The sequence below is a fragment of the Lacerta agilis genome, chromosome 11 (assembly GCF_009819535.1).
Source record: "Lacerta agilis isolate rLacAgi1 chromosome 11, rLacAgi1.pri, whole genome shotgun sequence".
Classification (NCBI taxonomy): Eukaryota; Metazoa; Chordata; class Lepidosauria; order Squamata; family Lacertidae; genus Lacerta; species Lacerta agilis.
This window is the reverse complement of record NC_046322.1, coordinates 48,037,576-48,056,703: the sequence shown is the minus strand read 5'-3', so window position 1 is coordinate 48,056,703 and position 19,128 is coordinate 48,037,576. Positions and strand designations below refer to the sequence as shown.

Here is a 19,128-nt window from a genome sequence, read left to right as displayed (position 1 = left end):
AGCTAAACAACAAATCCCCAGATGAAAACTTATGAACAAAGTAGAATAATATTTCTGACTACATCTTGGATATTATGACACTACATAAAATAAAACATTTCTGCAAGCGTATAGGATCAGATTTGATTCAAATATTAAAACATAACTAGTCTAGTTCTATGACTAGATGGGATAGTGGGATTTAAAGAGTGCAATCTTTTCTCTTTTGAACTGTCAAAGATTTAAATGAGAAATTATAGACTGGACCTCCTTTTTCCATAATTTGTGGAACCACATTCTTTCCTCTGAAAATTCAGCAGCCAAAGACCTTGGAAAGTGAATGCAAGAGAACGGAGGCTAATTGAATCTTTCCCCATATGTAGTACAAAATGTCCACAAACCACTCAGATATTTTAAGACTCTCGCTTCTTAATCTTCTCTTCTGCAGGCAAAACATACCCAGCTTTTTCAACTCCTCTACAAGGCATTTTTTTCATGGGTTACTAGACCACTCTTTTGGATATGCTCTGGTTTATCCAGATTCTTCCAAAAATGTGGCACCCAGAACTTGATAAGGCAGACTGTTACTTCCTGTAATATAGACATGGTGTTTCTGTTGATACAGGTAAAGATTGCAATAGCTTTTCTAACAGCTGCACTACACCACTGGCTCATGTTCAGCTTGTATTCCACTGAGTCACCTAGATTGTGTGCACTGCTACAAGCTCAGTATCCTTCATACTATAGTAGTGCTTTTCATTTATTTGTAACTAAATGCAAGACATGGCATTCATCTCCAGAGTGTTTCATCTTCCTGGTTTCAGTTCAGAGTTCTAGACTATCATTTTGAGTACTGATTCTGTCTTCTATGATGTCTGTCAGAACTAGACTGAGGACAACAATTTGAGGTGAGCCAGGGGCCAGGAATCATGAGACAGGCTAGTAGTCAGAATCAACAAGCAAGGAAGGACTCAGTGGCTCCAATCCAACAGTATATCTGCACAACAGTAAACTGCTGCCTACCGTATATGTGACCCTAGTTAGATCATCACTGAGGACTGTGCTGGTCATCTTTCCAGGGAATCCAGGATGAATGATTTTTTCTCTCCCCTTCTTGTGTTATTGCTATGATCTCATCACATACCTGTAGTAGCCTTCACTGCATGCTTTTTAGGTTCAAATATCAAATGCACATAAATCCTCAACGAGCTAGGGATATGCATATGAAAGCTTGCTTTCAAATATATATGCCCTTAGATGGGCCGGCCAATTATATTTTGGAATCATTGTTGGGTGATGATTCAAAATATACTGCATGAATGCAAGGACACAAATAATGCCTGTTTTACACACAGTCAAAAATACAAATGCTAGAAATGGCAGGATAAGTTAAACAGCACTGCCCTGAGATTCATTACTAGGTTTAAAAAAAGAGCAGCTACAGTATCTTCAACATGGTATGTTTTGACTGCAGTTCCCATCAACTGCAGCTAGGGATCAAAGGAAACATAAGCAGGAGTGGAAATAGTCAGTGTTTGTTTATTTTTATTTTTTACTTCCGGAACAAATACTATCGGTATACACTGTTTATGCTTTCAGTCCACAAAACAACACATAAATGATGACCCCTCACCCCCCCCCATTTGTAGTGTGGTGGACTATCATCAGGTAGCATGAGTAACTGTAATTAAGTACATAAAATTCTACCACAGCAGACAGCAAGACGAATATCACAGTTTTTGTCAGAAGCTAAATTGCAGTGGAATGGGGGGGAAATGATGCATGTGCTGAACATGAAGGAAGTAAAACAAACATTGCTTTCTTATATTCCTAGCCCCAGCCTGCATGGCCAATGATCAGGAATGATGGAATGATCAGGAATAACATCTGGAAGCCAACAGGTTTGGGAAGGCTAAATTGGAGCAAAGCAAAAGTTCCAATAATGCCTTACATTTTAATGTTACAGCTTCCAATTTAACCTTTCATTTGATAATCCCTTCATTGCCTGATCTATGAGACTGCCAGCCAATGAAGACAGTATCAAATTAAAGGGTAAAAATGGAACCTGTGACATCAAAATGTAACTCATGGGCTAACTTACTGCATATGACCTGCACCTGTTATCTCACTATGAGCAGGATAATTAAAGCAAATCTGGACTTCTTTGGTTTAATCTGTGACTGATCCAGTAATACTGTTATGAGTTTAGCTGCCTTGATCACTGTCGATCTGAGTACTGACAAAAGAACATTAATATTTCTTAATGACTATCTATGGTAGTCTTAAAACAGTTTGCGAGAAATAATTAACTTTGGAGTTTGAAACTGAGACAGAGGCAGTAGCTGAGAGAAAGCTAAAAGCTTCTAGCTGGAATTAGCTGGAACAAAGGGAGCAGCATGGGGGTGGCCACACAAGTTGCTCTCTGAAAATCTGCTGGCTTTTAGAGCTCTGCTTGATTCTAAATCTCAATTGTCTTTATTTGTATGTCATACATTGCATAAAGCAAATATTACAAGGATACTGTAAGTCTCCCATTTTTTTTGTCAACTCAAGGAAATGAAACCCAGGAGTCCTGCCCATGGAACTTATAACTGCCTGGAAGAAGGAAGAGTGTTAACAAAGTAAACTTTCTAAACTTGGATCTGCCAAGTTTTGCCTGAATATAGGTTTGAGCAGGCTGCATCTCCAGCTAGCCATGCATAATGGCTTCTTTGTCTAGCTGTCACATGAGCAGCGTTGTGTTACTACGATTGTTACTCCAGGCTTAAAATGGAAAGCATGCTTTCCGACAGACCACCTACATCTGTGTTTCATAATTAATACTGTTGTACTCCTTTCATAGTTAATCAGTTTAGGAGATTAATGCAGCTCTGGAGAATTGTAATAAAAATGTTTCTGATAATTCAGGGAGTTTCTAACATGATTATAATGACTCAAAATAAAAAGGCTTGTGTTTTTGTACCTGAGACCCAAAATTAAAGTGTTTCAAGGAAATTTCAAGGAAAGCAACATGCTATGTACCGAACAAGCATTATAGAATTGAATGGAAGAAACAAGAATTTCAGAACTACAGCTAACTTCTTCATCATTTGATTATGCATTACAATTCAGGTGGTCTTAAACGCTTCTAGTATCTCAACTCTCCAAAAATATACATGTCTGTTGCTAGGATTATTAAGCACAAAGGATAGGATATAGCTCAGAAGAAGGGTGTCTGTTTTACATGCAAATTGTTCCAAATTCAAACATTAATATCTCCGGGTAGGTCTGGGAGAGATTCCTGTGTGAATCCTGGAAAGCTATTGCCAGTCAGTGTAGAAAATACTGTGCTAGCTGGAAACATTGGTCTGATTCAGTGTAAGGAAGTGTCCTATATTTCTACAGGACTAAGCTTCCTATGTATCTACAGGATTGACCACTGTTCAAGTAGCAGGCTGTAACCCAGCCTAAGGAAGTTGTAAGCACTGGTATCACTAGGATGATAGCAGATGTCAAGTAAGGAAGGCCACTTACACTTTTAACAGGCAAACAGAAAGGGGTATTTAAAAGTTGTAGTGTATGCATGTGGCAGTCACAACAGCTTCTCCAGTTTGTAAAGTGCCTACTGGCCCAGAAATATTGTTGACCCCCGTCTGAAAGTCAGAAACACTGACTTGAAAGGTTAAAAATTGAAAAACAGGTTTTAAGTTCCAGAGTTTAGTTAAAAGTAGCTCCTAAGTTTGAAAAGGTTAAATATTAATAGTGTATACATACGGATTTACATCAGTTAAAAAAACAACAACCATATAACACTGTGAAAGAGAGGCTCAATACAGCACAAGTGGGTTTTGCTGCTTGAGGGGTACCAGGAAATAGTTAAAGGTTACACTCACTTTCTCTGACTGGAGACCACTGACTGAGCAAGCTCTGTAAAATGTCCATTTAATAAATGCTTAAATTGATTTATGAAGTAGAGTCTGATGCTGTAGGCCAGGGGTTGTCAACCTGGTCCCTACCGCCCACTAGTGGGCGTTTCAGGATTCTAGGTGGGCGGTAGGGGGTTCTACGCCACAAGCTGAATCCTTCCATCGAGCACTGGTGGGTGGTAAGGAAATTTTACCATGAAGAAAGATGCATTAGTGGGCGGTAGGTATAAAAAGGTTGACTACCCCTGCTGTAGGCAATCGTATTCTTTCGAAACAAGAACGGTCCAAATTACTCCAAAAAGGTTGAGAGGGTCTTAGTTTTGCTTGAAAAGCTAAAAGAACATTTTCTCAAGGAGAGAGAGAGATCAAGAAGCTCCAAAAAAAAAAAAAAACAGAATATGTTGGAAGGCAGCATGAGGGTCATCTAGCCCAACCCCTCTGCAATGCAGGAATCCTTTGCCCAACATGGGGCTCAAACCCATGACCCTGAGATTAAGAGTCTCGTGCTCTACTGACTGAATTACCACAGCTTGATTACTGCAAGGAAATCAAGAGAGTCTGCTGTGTAACAGCAACTCTCAATTCATATAAAATCAAACAAATAATAAATATTACAAACTAACTTTTCACAGCCTTATGGCTTTATGTGACACCGTACAGAAACAACTGCAAAGAAGCTCACCCAGGCAACCTACAGACTTCAACAAAATGCCTTACATACTACACAGTTTGCCAAAGAAAGGCTTATATTCTGCCTTTCAGGTAAGGGGACTTACAAACAGTTCATGTTTCAATGATATAAGAAAAGCCAAAGGAGATAAATGACGAAGTGGTAAAACCACTGGAATAAGTCTAAATGTCAGCCACTAATAGTGCATCACATTACTGAACAGGAACAATAGGTAAGTCAGGTACTTAAACTGCGTTCTACCATTAGAAAACCTGAACATTGTAAATTGTAAATGCAGTTCTCTCTTTTATTTACTGTGTTGAAGCAAATAACACCAAAATTAGTTCCTGTCACATGATGTAGAAGCTTCTTTGGTGGGAACAAGCTTGAGACAAATTAGTCATATTACACAGAACGGGGAATAACTAGCAGCTGCTCATTTTGGACGTGATGGGCAAATACAGATGTAAACCACTATGCTCAAAATGAAATTAAAAGCAAAACTTGCCAATTTTACAAAGTTATCCAATAATGAAATATTGTTAGCCAAATTGTTTTAATACAGGTCATAATTTTATAAAAGTATACAAACTAATACTATTTAGGATGTAATAAAAACATGGAATTAACTATTAATTTCCACTGGCAATCTAGAACACATGCTGAAGAGTACAGATTGTTATAATCTGCACCATGAGAAAATATGGTCCATGGTATGTTGCATAATCAGATAAAAAGGTTTACAGCATAGCCAATCAACTGGCATTCCTATCTTGAGAGTGAAAGATGTAAACAAGTTATTCAGCAGCATAACAAAACATATATGCTGGTGACTCAGTTTACTATTTTCCTAAATCCAGTTACAGTACTTGCGTCCCATAGCGCATGCACATTAGGAAGATCAGACATAGCTAATTAAGTGTGCTCTTTTACTGAACTGTGTTACTGGGCATTCAGGGGCATTTACAAGGAAAAATGAAGAGTGAAGCCAGCTTTCAATTTCAGTCTTGCATTAAATATAGAGCTCAGTCAATGGACACATTTCTTTTAAACAAAACAAAGTGGCTTATCCAGTGCAAAAGCAGAGCACTTTCACTTCTCCATACTTGTTATTAACCATCCCAAGTTGCTGAACAATAACAGTTTTCCCTCAAGGCACTACTCTAGCCTTGTATCCAATCTAGCTGACCTTGCTGAGTACAGCTAATAATTTTGATAAAACCAGACTGAGTTTGCATATTATGTGAGCTGAAATGCTCGTAGAAAATGGCCTGAAATCCTGTGTCCCACTAAACTTAACTAGATTTATATGCACTCAAATAAATTTATTTTATTTTTAAATAGATTTATTTTATTTTTAAATACTTCTATACAACTGTTTCTAAAAAAATGCACAACAAAAATCAACCATAAAATAATGAAACACATGAAACCAAACAGTCAACAATTAAACAGAAGTGATGACATAACAAAACAATGATAGTCATATCTTGGAAGTCAAACAGAATCCGTTCCGGAAGTCCGTTCGACTTCCAAAACATTCAGAAATTAAAGCGCGGCTTCTGATTGCCTGCAGGAAGGTCCTGCAGCCAATCGGAAGCCATGCTGGACATTCGGCTTCTGAAAATCATACCAATAACAAACTTAGTTGGTCTCTAAGGTGCTACTGGAAGGAATTTTTTTATTTTTTATTTTGTTTTGACTATGGCAGACCAACACGGCTACCTACCTGTAACCTACCATTAAAATTATGGACTGGTCATTTCTTCGTCAGATGGCAAACGGGCAAATTTAGCCGGGGATCAAATACTTTCCCCCCTCAGTGTATAGCATTAAACTGTGGAATTCACTGCCACGGGATGAAATGATAGCCACCAACTTTGGAAAGTTTTATTAAAAGCAGGCTGGGAAAATCTGGGGATTGATAAAAAGTCTATCATTCACTCATTCATTCATACATACATACATACATACCCCACCTTTTCCCCTAACGGGACTCAGAGGCAACTAATTATGGTAGCTGTGTTCTGTTTGGCCACTTTGAGAACAAGATTGTGGATGAAATGGGCCTCTGGTCTTCAGAGAGGAAGACTCAAACAGACAGTATGACACCTCTCCCTGATCCTTTCCCCCTGACCCAGATCTACCATTGAACAAAAGGAGAACATTTTCAGTCTTTTAGAAGTACTGTGTGCAGCCACCCATCAGGATGCCCAGGCCTCATGCCTCAGGCAGCGAAAGGGGCACAAAAGAAGCTTGTTGGTGTTGCAGGCTTGTAGTAGGACAGAGAAATGACCTTAGCCTTTTCACTACAGCTGCCCCCCCCCCGCCACCGCATTTGTACTCAGCAAGTGTCTGAGTAACAAGGAAATATCTATTCCCTGCAGCAAACCCTTCATGTGAATAGATCTCGACTATGAAACATGTTTTTCTGCTATTCATCAATCTTCAGGAGACAACAAACCCCACCCACCCCCAAAAACAGCCTAGAAGAAGAAGAAGAAGAGTTTGGATTTGATATCCCGCTTTATCACTACCCTAAGGAGTCTCAAAGCAGCTAACATTCTCCTTTCCATTCCTCCCCCACAACAAACACTCTGTGAGATGAGTGGGGCTGAGAGACTTCAAATAAATGTGACTAGCCCAAGGTCACCCAGCAGCTGCATGTGGAGGAGCTGAGACGCGAACCCGGTTCACCAGATTACGAGTCTATCGCTCTTAACCACTACACCACATGCCCTAGAATGGAGAAACATTACAGTTTTCTTGCTTGATGTGCAAGAGTTCCAATATAGCAGTCCCATAAGGGGAAAGGCACTGACATTTTCCCACCCTGACCTCTAGCAAAGCAAGACACATCCTGCTCTATGTTTTATGCAGTCCACTTGCTCATGTGATTGATTATGCATCAATTATAAATGGCCATGAAAACAGTGGAAGCATTCCATTAATTCCTGATTTTGTACGGTATATGATTACTCATAGTTTTTAAGCACTAACTCTACACCATGCCACATATACAAACGTTACAACTGCCAGTGGAGTGGTACTTGGGGCAATTACAACCTTCTGACTTTGTAACACACCGTTATTAGAATTATAACCAATGAAGCCTGCAACAAAATGCTACAGTATGGAGTGTTCTGTTCAGGGTCAAGGCAGCCAACCGTGTACTTTTTCCAGAATACAGTGGTACCTCGGGTTAAGAACTTAATTTGTTCTGGAGGTCCATTCTTAACCTGAAACTGTTCTTAACCTGAAGTACCATTTAGCTAATGGGGCCTCCCGCTGCCACACGATTTCTGTTCTCATCCTGAAGCAAAGTTCTTAACCCGAGGTACTATTTATGGGTTAGCGGAGTCTGTAACCTAAAGCGTCTGTAACCCGAGGTACCACTGTACTCCATTAGCTCTCCCTGACTTTCTGCACTTGCCCCTTGCAGTCAATTAGCAGTCCTTGGTCACTGAGCATACACAGTCCCCGCTGGACAGTTTGGCCACAATGGGCTTTCCCTATATTTGTTGTACTTCTGCAAAGTTTGGGGTGCCCCCAAAACTGCTGGTATTTCCCTCTTATGTGTTGATGGTGGCACTTTGGTTTACGTAATTCTCAATGCACCATAGATGGCATTGACAACTCAGATAGCTTTTGTAGTGTTTGATCAAGTCTACATTTCTTGTAAAATCAAATAAACTACACCAGTGTGTTGTTAGCATCTATGCAAATAGCAGCATAATTACAATAAGACAACCAGATTAAAGTAAGCTAGCTCCAGGAAAAGTAGTTTCAAATACAACCAAACCAAGTAATTTTAATAAAACAACCAAAACCTAGCAGCAGCATTTACAGGTACAGTAACACCTTTCAGTTAAAAGACAGAGATATGTTTTGATGCAGGGAACCAGACTACATACATAGTATACATAGACAGAGTTTAATTTTCAAAAGGGGGGGGGGAAGGTTCTGGGGCTTAAAGTAGTTAGATATCTTTGTTTTCCATCCTGGAACTTAATCAGGTCAGGAAAAGGTACCGTATTCTGCACTTGTTCTGATCATTCTTCTTTTTAATTATTTCACAAGCATTGCCAACAAAGTTTGGAACAAAACCAAAGCTTCCACAAAATAAAGTATTCCTTTTAGGCCATTCTCACCAAGAAATACAGTATATGGATCACATGAAACAAAAACAAACAAGTTTTACAGCTACCGTCAAAAGTTTTCTCTCTCCAGCTCTAGAGCAAAGCAGCAGCTGTATAAGATGTTAAGCTAGCCAGGCATTTAAAACCCAGTGCTGAACTATCAGCAAAACAACCCAGACCGACAGCCCACCCCTCAAGAAACGCAAAGTGCATGCTGAGTGGAAGACATTCCTGCACGAACTTAGGAAGGTAGGGGTGAGGAGATGGGGACAAGGAGTTTTCTTTCTCAAAACAAGCCTTTTGTTAGAAGGAGCTCATTTAAATAGAGTAAAAGTCGCAATGGATACGGGAGAAAGTGGAACAACAAAGACAAATGGGCAAAGCGCACCCAGTACACCGACAGCAGTAGAAAGTGTGCTGCCTTGGAAATGTAGGGAATTAGCTTTTATAGGCAAAAGTATTATTTATCAGTTACAGGTAGGTAGCCGTGTTGGTCTGCCGTAGTCGAAACAAAATAAAAAAAAAATTCTTCCAGTAGCACCTTAGAGACCAACTAAGTTTATTCTCGGTATGAGCTTTCGTGCGCATGCACACTTCTTCAGATATCTCTAAGGTGCTACTGGAAGTAATTTTTTTATTTGTATTATTTATCAGATTTACTTGAAAAGATACATAGGCTACTGTGCTCCATTTGTTTACCAAAAAAAAAGTTCATTTCACAAGACTACTTTGCCCACAATGACGTTCCTACAGGGATGTCCCATCTAGTGTGAAAGTTGTGTGTACCAACGGCATACATGTCTCTTTCGACAGTTGACTAGGCGGGGCTCAAATGACCTCCTCCATGTATCCAAACATGTGGAGAGGGTCCTGGGACCAGCAGTCAAGTTTCACTTCCCGTTGCCACTATGCACTGCAATCACATTCCTCAATGTCCAAAACACATCAGGAGGAATTCTATTTGCACACTAAGGTCTGTGTACAGAGTCCCTCTGAACAAGGAGAAACCTTTATCGCACCACAGCCCCATCTCCCATGGAGCAGCTCCACAGATGCACACCAAAATAACCCCTTCCAAAAGAGTTTGGACACATGGCCATCAAGGGATGAGGCTTGTCCACGTGGCCCTGCACGCCCTTCCACACCTTGAGCACCACAGGGGAGCAAGAGAGGCAGGGGGGGGCTGGACATCGGCGCAGCCAAGATTCATTTAAGGGTGGCAAGACACCTACCTGTCACCATCCTCTGTCTGGCTCTGCTTGGGGGATCCAGCATGAAATGGCTCAGCAACTATTATGTTGCTGTTGTTGTTGTTGTTGTTGTTGTTACTGTGCTTACAATTATTACATTTATTACTTTTTCAGAGAACTTTAAATACAAACACCAGAGCATTACACCCAAATTTTCAGCAAAGGAACATGCATGCACAATTTCTCAGAGTCTCTGGGGAGAGCCAGTGCAGTATATTGGTTAGAAGAGGGCTGGAGCCTATGACCTAGTAGATCTGGGTTCAAATCCCTACTCAGCCATGAAGCAACCGTTTTAAATTACTTCCTTTCCACTCCAAGCGCTCAGAAAAAAAAAAAAAAACACCTGTCAAAACCCTTCTACAATTTCTACTTTCAGTTAGGCGTTTTTATTTATTTCCTTGTTTTTTTACGGGGGGGGGAGAAGTTTTCCCCTGTTCCCTCCCCCCACCATGCGGGGTGTGTGGCACCGAATTTTGACACCCAAATTTGTAATGAGATTTGCCTCCATGGTTATGGGGGGGGGGGAAGAGAGGTTGCCCTCTGCTCCCCCCACCACCACCATGCGGGGAGAGTGTCCTGAATTTTGACACTCTGATGTCCACCCCCGCGCAGAGCAGTGCTAACTCCCCTACCGCGTTTCCCCCGACGGGTCCAAACAAGCCTCAATTCAGACAACCAACCGCCCAAGGCCCGGGGAGGCCGGCATAGTTTTAGCCCGAACCTTAGCCCCCCACCCCACCCCGATTCCGCCCCGTCGCCTGACCTTCAACGGACAGCTCCCGTGCACGTGAACGGCCGCAGCAGTCTCAACATCCCCCACCCCCCGACCCGATCGTCTGAACGGAGCCCCGGACCGACGCGTGGACGCCGCACAAACACGCACCGTCTTCAAGTTACGCACGCGATACCCGTGTACGCCCTGTCGCCTGACCTTCTAGGGACAGCTCCCGTGCGCATGAACGGCGGCGGCAGCAGCAGTCCCAGCAAACCCCCTCCACCCGATCGTCTGAACAGAGCCCCGGACTGATGCGTGTGTGTGTGTGTGTGTGGCGTCCACGCGTCGGTCCGTGGCTCTGTTCAGACAAACGGGTGGGGGGGCCTTAAAGTTACGCACGCGATACCCGTGTACGTGGTGGGGTTGGGGATCCCCCCCTTTCTTTGGGATCTTCTCACAACCCGCAACCGCAATTCCCCCTCCGGACAGGCGCGAAGCGAGCGGCTGAGGCACCTGCGCTTTTCCCGCCTTCGCCAGTCCCTCACCTTGTCTCCTCCTCAGGCTCCTCCGCGACGGACGGAGCGAAGCGACTTCTTTCCTTTCCCCAAAAAAAGCCCAGCTCCCCTACAGGCCGTTCGCGAGAGGCGCCATGGCGCTTCCTCCCGAGCCCGCTCCGAGCGACGACAACTCCCGCTCCGGAGCCTCAACTTTGCCCGGCTTGAGGTGAAGCGACTGTTTGAGGCGGCTGCGATAACCGACGGGGCGCCGGAGGGGACGAAAGAGCCAAATCGGCGACCGGCGCCTCCGGGGAAAAACTCGCGCCTCTCCTGGCCGAGGCTGAGCGCAGGTGGCCGGCGGCGGAGGCTGCCCCACAGCCAACTTGAGGCGGCGGCGGCCGAGGAAGTTCCGTCCCGTACGCTGCAGTGAGAAGCGCGGGAACGGCCAATGACAATGTCGCCGCCGCCGCGCTTAGCTTAGCTTAGCCTAAGGAACAGGTGTCGCCGCCTGAGGTCGTGAGGCGAAGGCGAAATCTCTCGGCCCGCCCCGTCGCAGCGGAGCCTGTTAGCACGCGCGGCTAACTTTGCGCATGCGCGGGGCGGAGGCGCGAGTGGGGGAGACGCCCTCCTGCCTCAAGTTCCCTCAGGTCGATGGCGGGAAACTAAGAAGCTTTCCCCCCCCCCCTTTATTTTTATTTTATTTATACTCGTCAAGTTTATACATTTCACTCATTTTACAATCATTTTGACATTTCAATGGGAGCTCACCCCAGGGGGGTGGGGATTCGAACCGCCGACCTTCTGATCGGCAAGCTCAAGAGAATAAGTGGTTTAGACCACAGACTAAACATGGGCAAGTACCATGTCACTCCCAAACTTGGATAAACAGGGGCAAGATCATATCCCGGACAGCAGCACATGTAGATAACAGGGCTCTGGGCACACACACAAATAGTTAAAGTGATGGAGAGCAAGCTTGGGAAGTCAACATGTAACAAATTTGTAGAAAATATATTGTAGAAAATATCGTTTAGAATTTTCTTTTCTTTTCTTTTTTTAATCTGTGATTAGAAAACTGCCTAGTTTATGTTAGAACATCTAGTTCATGTAAAAGAGTTGAGTATATTCTGAAGAAATGTTTTTTTTTTCTTTTTGGTTTGTGTAATGAAAAACGAATAAAGAAAAATTAAAAACAAAATAGTTAAAATGTTTCTATGCCTGCTTTGAGAGGAAGCTCTTTTAAGGCAGCTTACCATAAAATACAGAAATACCATTCAATAAAAACGCTCATAAAGTGGGAGACCAGCAACAGATGAAATAGTCAGCCCACCCAAAATTGCTAAAATACCGTCAAAACTAACAGCAAAAGCAGACTACTAATAAAACTCTCTTGCAATAGAAATTCAGCAACAAAAGGTGAATTTTCTTGCAAGAACACACAAAGTCAGCCGCACATGGGAAGAAGCACATCTTGGACAAGTATTGGAAGCAGCACTCCTAGGCATACATGAGAATCAGCAGCACATAATAAGCAGCAACATGACACAGACAAACATGGGCAACAGATCTGAATGTTGTTATCAAGATGTCATAGGCAAAAGAGGGTAAATGGGCATCGCAAGAAAACTTGGGTAGATCTTTCAATGAGAAAACATGGGCAGCAGTACATCTTGGGCAAACCCTACAGAAAAGCAAACATGGACTTTCGTACATTGATAGCAGCACATCATGTGTCAACAGAGGCTAATAATAATAATAATAATAATAATAATAATAATAATAATAATTTATTATTTGTACCCCGCCCATCTGGCTGGGTCTCCCCAGCCACTCTGGGCGGCTTCCACCAAACATTAAAATACATTTAAATTATCACAGTTTAAAAACTTCCCTAAACAGGGCTGCCTTCAGGAATTTTCTGAATTCATAGAATGTCATAGGCAAAGGTAGGCATTAGCACACCACAAGAATACATGGGCAGCAATGTGCCTCAGGCCAAACAAAGGAAGCACAACATCATGGCCATACACAGGCAAACAGAGGTAAGAGCACATCATGAGTGAACATACTGCCAGGAAGCAGCTTCTTGCTTACAACCAGGCACATGAGCAAACATGCAGCAGCACATCAGGGCAATGCCACGTAACAGAAAAGACAGGAAGACCACTTAACAAACTAATATGAGCAGCTGTAGTACACGAACCAACACCAGTAGCAGCAAAAATGATGGACGAGGATAGGCAGAAGTAGGCTCTGAAAATATAAGCACAATGCACATCAAAAGCAGCACACTGCAGCAAATTACAAGCAAACGTACGTAGAAGCAGCACATGTTGTCTTCTTTTGGGAGCCGCCCAGAGTGGCTGGGGAAACCCAGCCAGATGGCAGGAGTATAAATAATAAATTATTATTTTATTATTATTATTTCACAAACGCATCCAGATTACTCTGCATCAGGGAAACACGCATGTGCGTAGCTGAATAAGCTGCACTGAGTTTAATCACCGATCAAAATGGAAACCATGAAACTTCAGGATTACACAACAGATTTACACTAAACCAGCAAAAAGAAGACTCACGTTCTTCTATTTTAAATATAAGGAACCTCATTACACCTTCCTTAGGTGCTTCTGCCAGTGTCCTTTAACTATTGATAATGACTCTTGCTTACCTGGTAGACAATGGATGTATGTATGTATGTGAGAATGCAGAAACACCTGAGTTTTGCATGGCAGGAGTGGGCAAAATTTAAAAAATCACTTCCATTGCTTCACTCACTTTTGCCCCTTGCCCAGACCACTACTGGCATGTGGTCCTCAGAAAGCTGCCCATGAGGGAATGCAGCCCTTGGGATGGTTCCCCAAAGATGGGCACACACACACATAAAAACACCACACCCAAAAGCAATGTTTTTGAACTGCTATAACTCAGTCATCCTTCATAAGAATTTTCTGTTTGGCCAGATTGCATCCATAAGATTTGGCACGGTAGATTTCATGCCAATGGGATACCATACTGAAATATAGGCTTGTTATACGGTAGTTTATAAAGTTATTCTGATCAAAACTAGCTGTCTAACTAGGCAGCCATTCCAAACAGGCATTGCTCGAATTATGGGGGAAATCGAGGGAGCCCTTATATAAGTTTAAACGAACTGACTCCCGGCCCCCAATTTTAGCCAAATTACCTCTACAGAAGCTCGAAGGATTGTCAAAGGAGGTCAAGCAGCAGATTAAAGCACTGCTTACAACTAATACATTCAATATAAAACCATTGTGTAGGAATGTCTTATACTTTATACTCTACCACCTAATTATTTCTGCATCGTTTTGTTCCACTGCTGTTCTTTTCTGACTCTGTTTTGTTGGCAATACAATGGGACTTGCTCCCAGGAAAGTATGCATAAATACACTTCTCCTACTTGGGCAGTTATCTTTCCACAAGTGTCAACATTGATGCCAAAATCCAGCATCGCATGAGCTCTGCAAGTGCAGCTTTCTCCCAATTGAAGTGCAGAGTGTTTGAGGACTGGGACATTTGCAGGGAAACCAAAATGCTTGTTTACAAAGCTATTGTTACCAACCTTACTGTACGCTTGCAAAACATGGACCACTTCTAAACGCCATCTGCAGCTCCTCAAAAGATTCCATCAATGGTGTCTCCGAAAAATTTTACACATCACTTGGGAAGACAGGTGAACTAATGCCAGTGTACTGGAAGAAGCAAAGATCACCAGTGTCAAAGCAACGATTATTCAACGTCGTCAACTTTGTTGGGCTGGTCATGTTGTGCGGATGCCTGATTATCATCTTCCAAAGCAACTACTCTATTCCGAACTTAAAAATGGAAAGTGAAATGTTGGTGGTCAACAAAAGAGTTCCACAGACTCTCTCAAGGCAAATCTTTAAAAATGTAGTATAAACACTGACAACTGGGAAATACTGGCCATCCAAGTGCTCCAGCTGGAGAACAGCCTTTACCAAATGCTCAAACTCAGGACGAAAGGGGAAAACATGCTAAGAGGAAGGCATGCTTGGCCAACCCTCACCACTATCAACTCCTGCCATGAAACCTATGTCTCCACTGTGGAAGGACGTGTGGATCCAGAATTGGCCTCCACAGTCACTTATGGACTCACTGTTAAGAATGTGTACACATAGAAGACAATTTTACTCGGCTAAGAGTATTCGCCAAAGAGAAGAAGAAGAGAAGAGCATAGGAATGTAGACGGAACACAGTATTTACCCAATACTCACAGGGAATTCATGCGGGCACATTCCACCTCTTTGGAACTGGATGCTTGTTTATCTGCACAGGAGAACTTCAGCGAACTCTCCGACTCACCCACAACCCTTCTACAAGGGCAAGACCACCATGGGCTGTTTCATGGACTGCCTTCTCTATATATCAGTAGCATCTATCTAGAGTATTCACGTAATTAGAAGGCAAACAGCTTTGCAAATGAGGACACTTTTTTTTTTTTTGGCAAAAAATTAATCGAAAGCCAAATGGTAAAGTCATTACTGTGAAAAATCAGCCAAAGAGAAATAACTGTGTTTTGTTAAGCGCCTGTAGAAATGTATTTGAAAACAGGGCCATCTGCTGTCTGCAATAGTCCTCATCCAATTTTTCCATCCAGCTTTGCTTGCATGTTGAGGAATGAATGCAGTGCTTTTATTTATATAATGGCAAGCTTTCAAGTGAAATCTGCAACCCAGTGAAATCCTACTTACATTTCTAACGTTATGAAGTTTCTCTGTAGAAAGGTAATTTAACACACACAACCCAAACCTATGTTTTCTACCTCCCTAAAACCCACCTAAGGTACCAACCCCTACCCCTAAGTATCAGTCTAAAAATATACAAGGCTATGGGAAGCATTAAATAAAAAGATGAATGAAAATGTGTGAATACCAAAACAAAATATAGTCCTCTTCTCTCTCACACACCCATGGACACACTTTCACACTGCTCCTACCAGTCCTGACTCCTGGACTGGACACCTCTGGTTTGTGACTTTTAAGCCAGAATTGAAGAAGATGTCACAAAGGAGGGCGGGTAACTGTTACCTTGACAACCCACCTACCTGGGCACTGCCCCTCAGTCTTTATTAAATTATAGTCCTCTAAGCAAGTATTTTATACCCTTTCTGGCCATTACTGAAATTCTGGATTTGTATATAATTGCCTACAAATGAAAACAAATTGTATTTTGCTTTCAATAAATACATTTTTTTCCTGTGTCAGACCTGGAATATTTCCAGCAGAGGGCAGCCTAACATAACTTTGTTTGCCAAATTGGCCCTCCCTCCCCCCTTATACATTTTAAATGTATTTATTATGATTGTGATAGGACTTTCTACAGTGATGACATTCTGAAAAAAAGCTAGTACTACAATAATGTGTTATGTCAGTTCAGTGTTGAAACAATGGAAAGAACACCTGATAGTGGCATTGTATGAAGCAGCAGGCTCTTGCTTTAAATCGCACAGTGAAAATAAATGATTTCCTGAAATGAGACAAAATTGCAATTAATTTACATTTTAATTAAATAAAAAATGTTTGTTTGAAAAGATTAACTGATAAAATGTGACATCATTTCATAGTGGCTGGGGCAACCTAGCTGGATAGGTAGGGTACAAATAATAAAACAAGAACAATTATTATCATCACCATGCAATAAATCTTTATTCATAGAATAAATAAATAAATAAATAAATAAATAAATAAATAAATAAATAAATAAATAAATATCCATAGACCTCAGGGCTATTCAGGACCTAAAATTGCAATATAAAAACCACAAAATGCATCATGAAATGAAATGATAAATTAAATTAATGCAAAGTCAATCTGCCATTGCTATAAGCATAACCCACATACACAATCTTCATGTAGAAATGTACATTTGGCAAGCTGAAAGGGAAAACACATGTAACATTGGAGTATCAATAGAACCATAGATTCCCTGAAAGGCAAAGCACATGTGAGAATACACACAATACAATTATGCAACTTTTGTAAGCACAACGAGGAGAAGAGGACAATTCCAGAACTTCCAAAAGCAAAAGTCTCTGTCGAAGAAGACTTGAAGGTGAAGATGAGGTGCTAGGAGTCTTCGTCCTGGCTGCACAGGGACACCTAGAAGATAAAGTTCTGCAAGGCAGGAAAGTTCTAGAAGGAAAGTTCAGCAACACGGGTAATGAGTGAACACCTGTGGGAGAAAAGGCAAAGCAAGCAAATCATAAGGAATTGCTGGAATATTCTCACTGAGGATGGCATCCTCCCAAGTGAGCGAAGGTGGAATCTTCTTTCCACAAAGCGGAGAATCAAAGAGAACAAACGAAGGCTGCCTGAAACAGGCCTAGGCAGTCAGGAGGGCAAGCAAGGACTGCCTAGAGACAAACAGGTGCTTTCAGATAACAGGCTGGAGGGATACTGCATTCAACAAGACGTTGAGAAGTAAATTAAATTAAGAACGGCAGCAAATCATTGTGCATATAACTACAGCATGGCAATTCCGAAAACCTTTCTTCATATGATTATTATTAATAAATAATAAAATAAATAAATTTGTATCCTGCCCTTCATCCATAGATCTCAGGGCGGTTCACGACCTAAAATTACGATAGAACAACCACAACATGCATCATAAAATAAAATGGAATGATAAAATAAATGAAATTAAGAACAGCAGCAAAACATTGTGCATTTAACTACAGCATAACAATCCCGGAAACCTCAAGGGCATCTTCACAGGCAGAGTCCAGAAGAGGAAAGTGGCAAATCCTAATGGCTGTACAACAAATAAAATTGCAGCCTCGCCTGTAGTTTTATAAATCATTTAATGTGTCAACACGAATAGAAGGTATAAATATTGCAGCTGTTCTATAAGGTATTATTCTTATGACTGGAATGTAATTGAAATCAATAAGATTTTGGAACGCAGAAATAAATAAAATCATCAATTCATCAATTCCAGCATGTGGGGGGAGCACCTTATCTAAATTATATAATTTGGTATTTGAATGGCTGATATGATTGATTATATTATAAATTGGTATAATGAGGCTATTATTGGATTGTAATTGAAAAAAAAAATATTATTAAAAAAACATACACAAATAGAACTGGAGAACAAGTGCAGGAACAAGTGCCGGTGGTGCAAAATGGGGATAATTCACCAAAGTGCTAAGGAGATCGCCTCACAAGCATAAGCATTTCTGCTTTCCTGAGGCAACAATTGCTCCTCTCCTCCTCCTCCTCCTCCCACACATTACTCCGGGTTTCTCTCAAACGCCCAGCCAATTTCTTGCGAGTCCTTTTGTTGACTAGTGGAAGTCCTTTTGTGAGCTTCTACTAGCAGAAACAAAATCGGAAATTCTTTCTAGTAGCACCTTAGAGACCAACTGAGTTTGTTCCTGGTATGAGCTTTCGTGTGCATGCACACTTCTTCAGATTCTACTAGCAGGACTGATTAACTGAACCTGGCCCACTGGGTGGTATTTCGGAGCCAGTGTGATGTAGTGGTTAAGAGCGGTAGACTCGAAATCTGGGGAACCGGGTTCGCGTCTCCGCTCCTCCACATGCAGCTGCTGGGTGACCTTGGGCTAGTTACACTTCTCTGAAGTCTCTCAGCCCCACTCACCTCACAGAGTGTTTGTTGTGGGGGAGGAAGGGAAAGGAGAATGTTAGCCGCTTTGAGACTCCTTTGGGTAGTGAAAAGTGGGATATCAAATCCAAACTCTTCTTCTTCTTCTTAAATCCCACTTGTAGTAAACCCATAGAAACTAATGAAGTTGGTCCATTAACCTCAGTGGGTTTGCTTTGAGTAGGACAAGTGTTGAATGCAGTGCTTCCCCCCCCCTAAAAATAATAAAAAAATGTTTAGGGGTACTCTCATTTTGATCCAAGAAAACCACCATTTTATAGTTCAAGTCGGGGAATATAAATACAGTAAATGGACAAAAGTAC

At 41.7% G+C, this 19,128-nt stretch overlaps 1 protein-coding gene across 1 annotated transcript in view; it reads right to left on the bottom strand.

The window, feature by feature from the left end:
* MEGF10 (multiple EGF like domains 10) overlaps positions 1–10,722 on the bottom strand; it is a 111,622-nt gene extending 100,900 nt beyond the window's left edge. The window contains exon 1 of the mRNA XM_033163887.1: positions 10,707–10,722. The gene's annotated coding sequence lies outside the window, so the exon portion shown is untranslated. The remainder of the gene's footprint in view (positions 1–10,706) is intronic.
* Between the last annotated feature and the right edge of the window lie 8,406 nt (positions 10,723–19,128).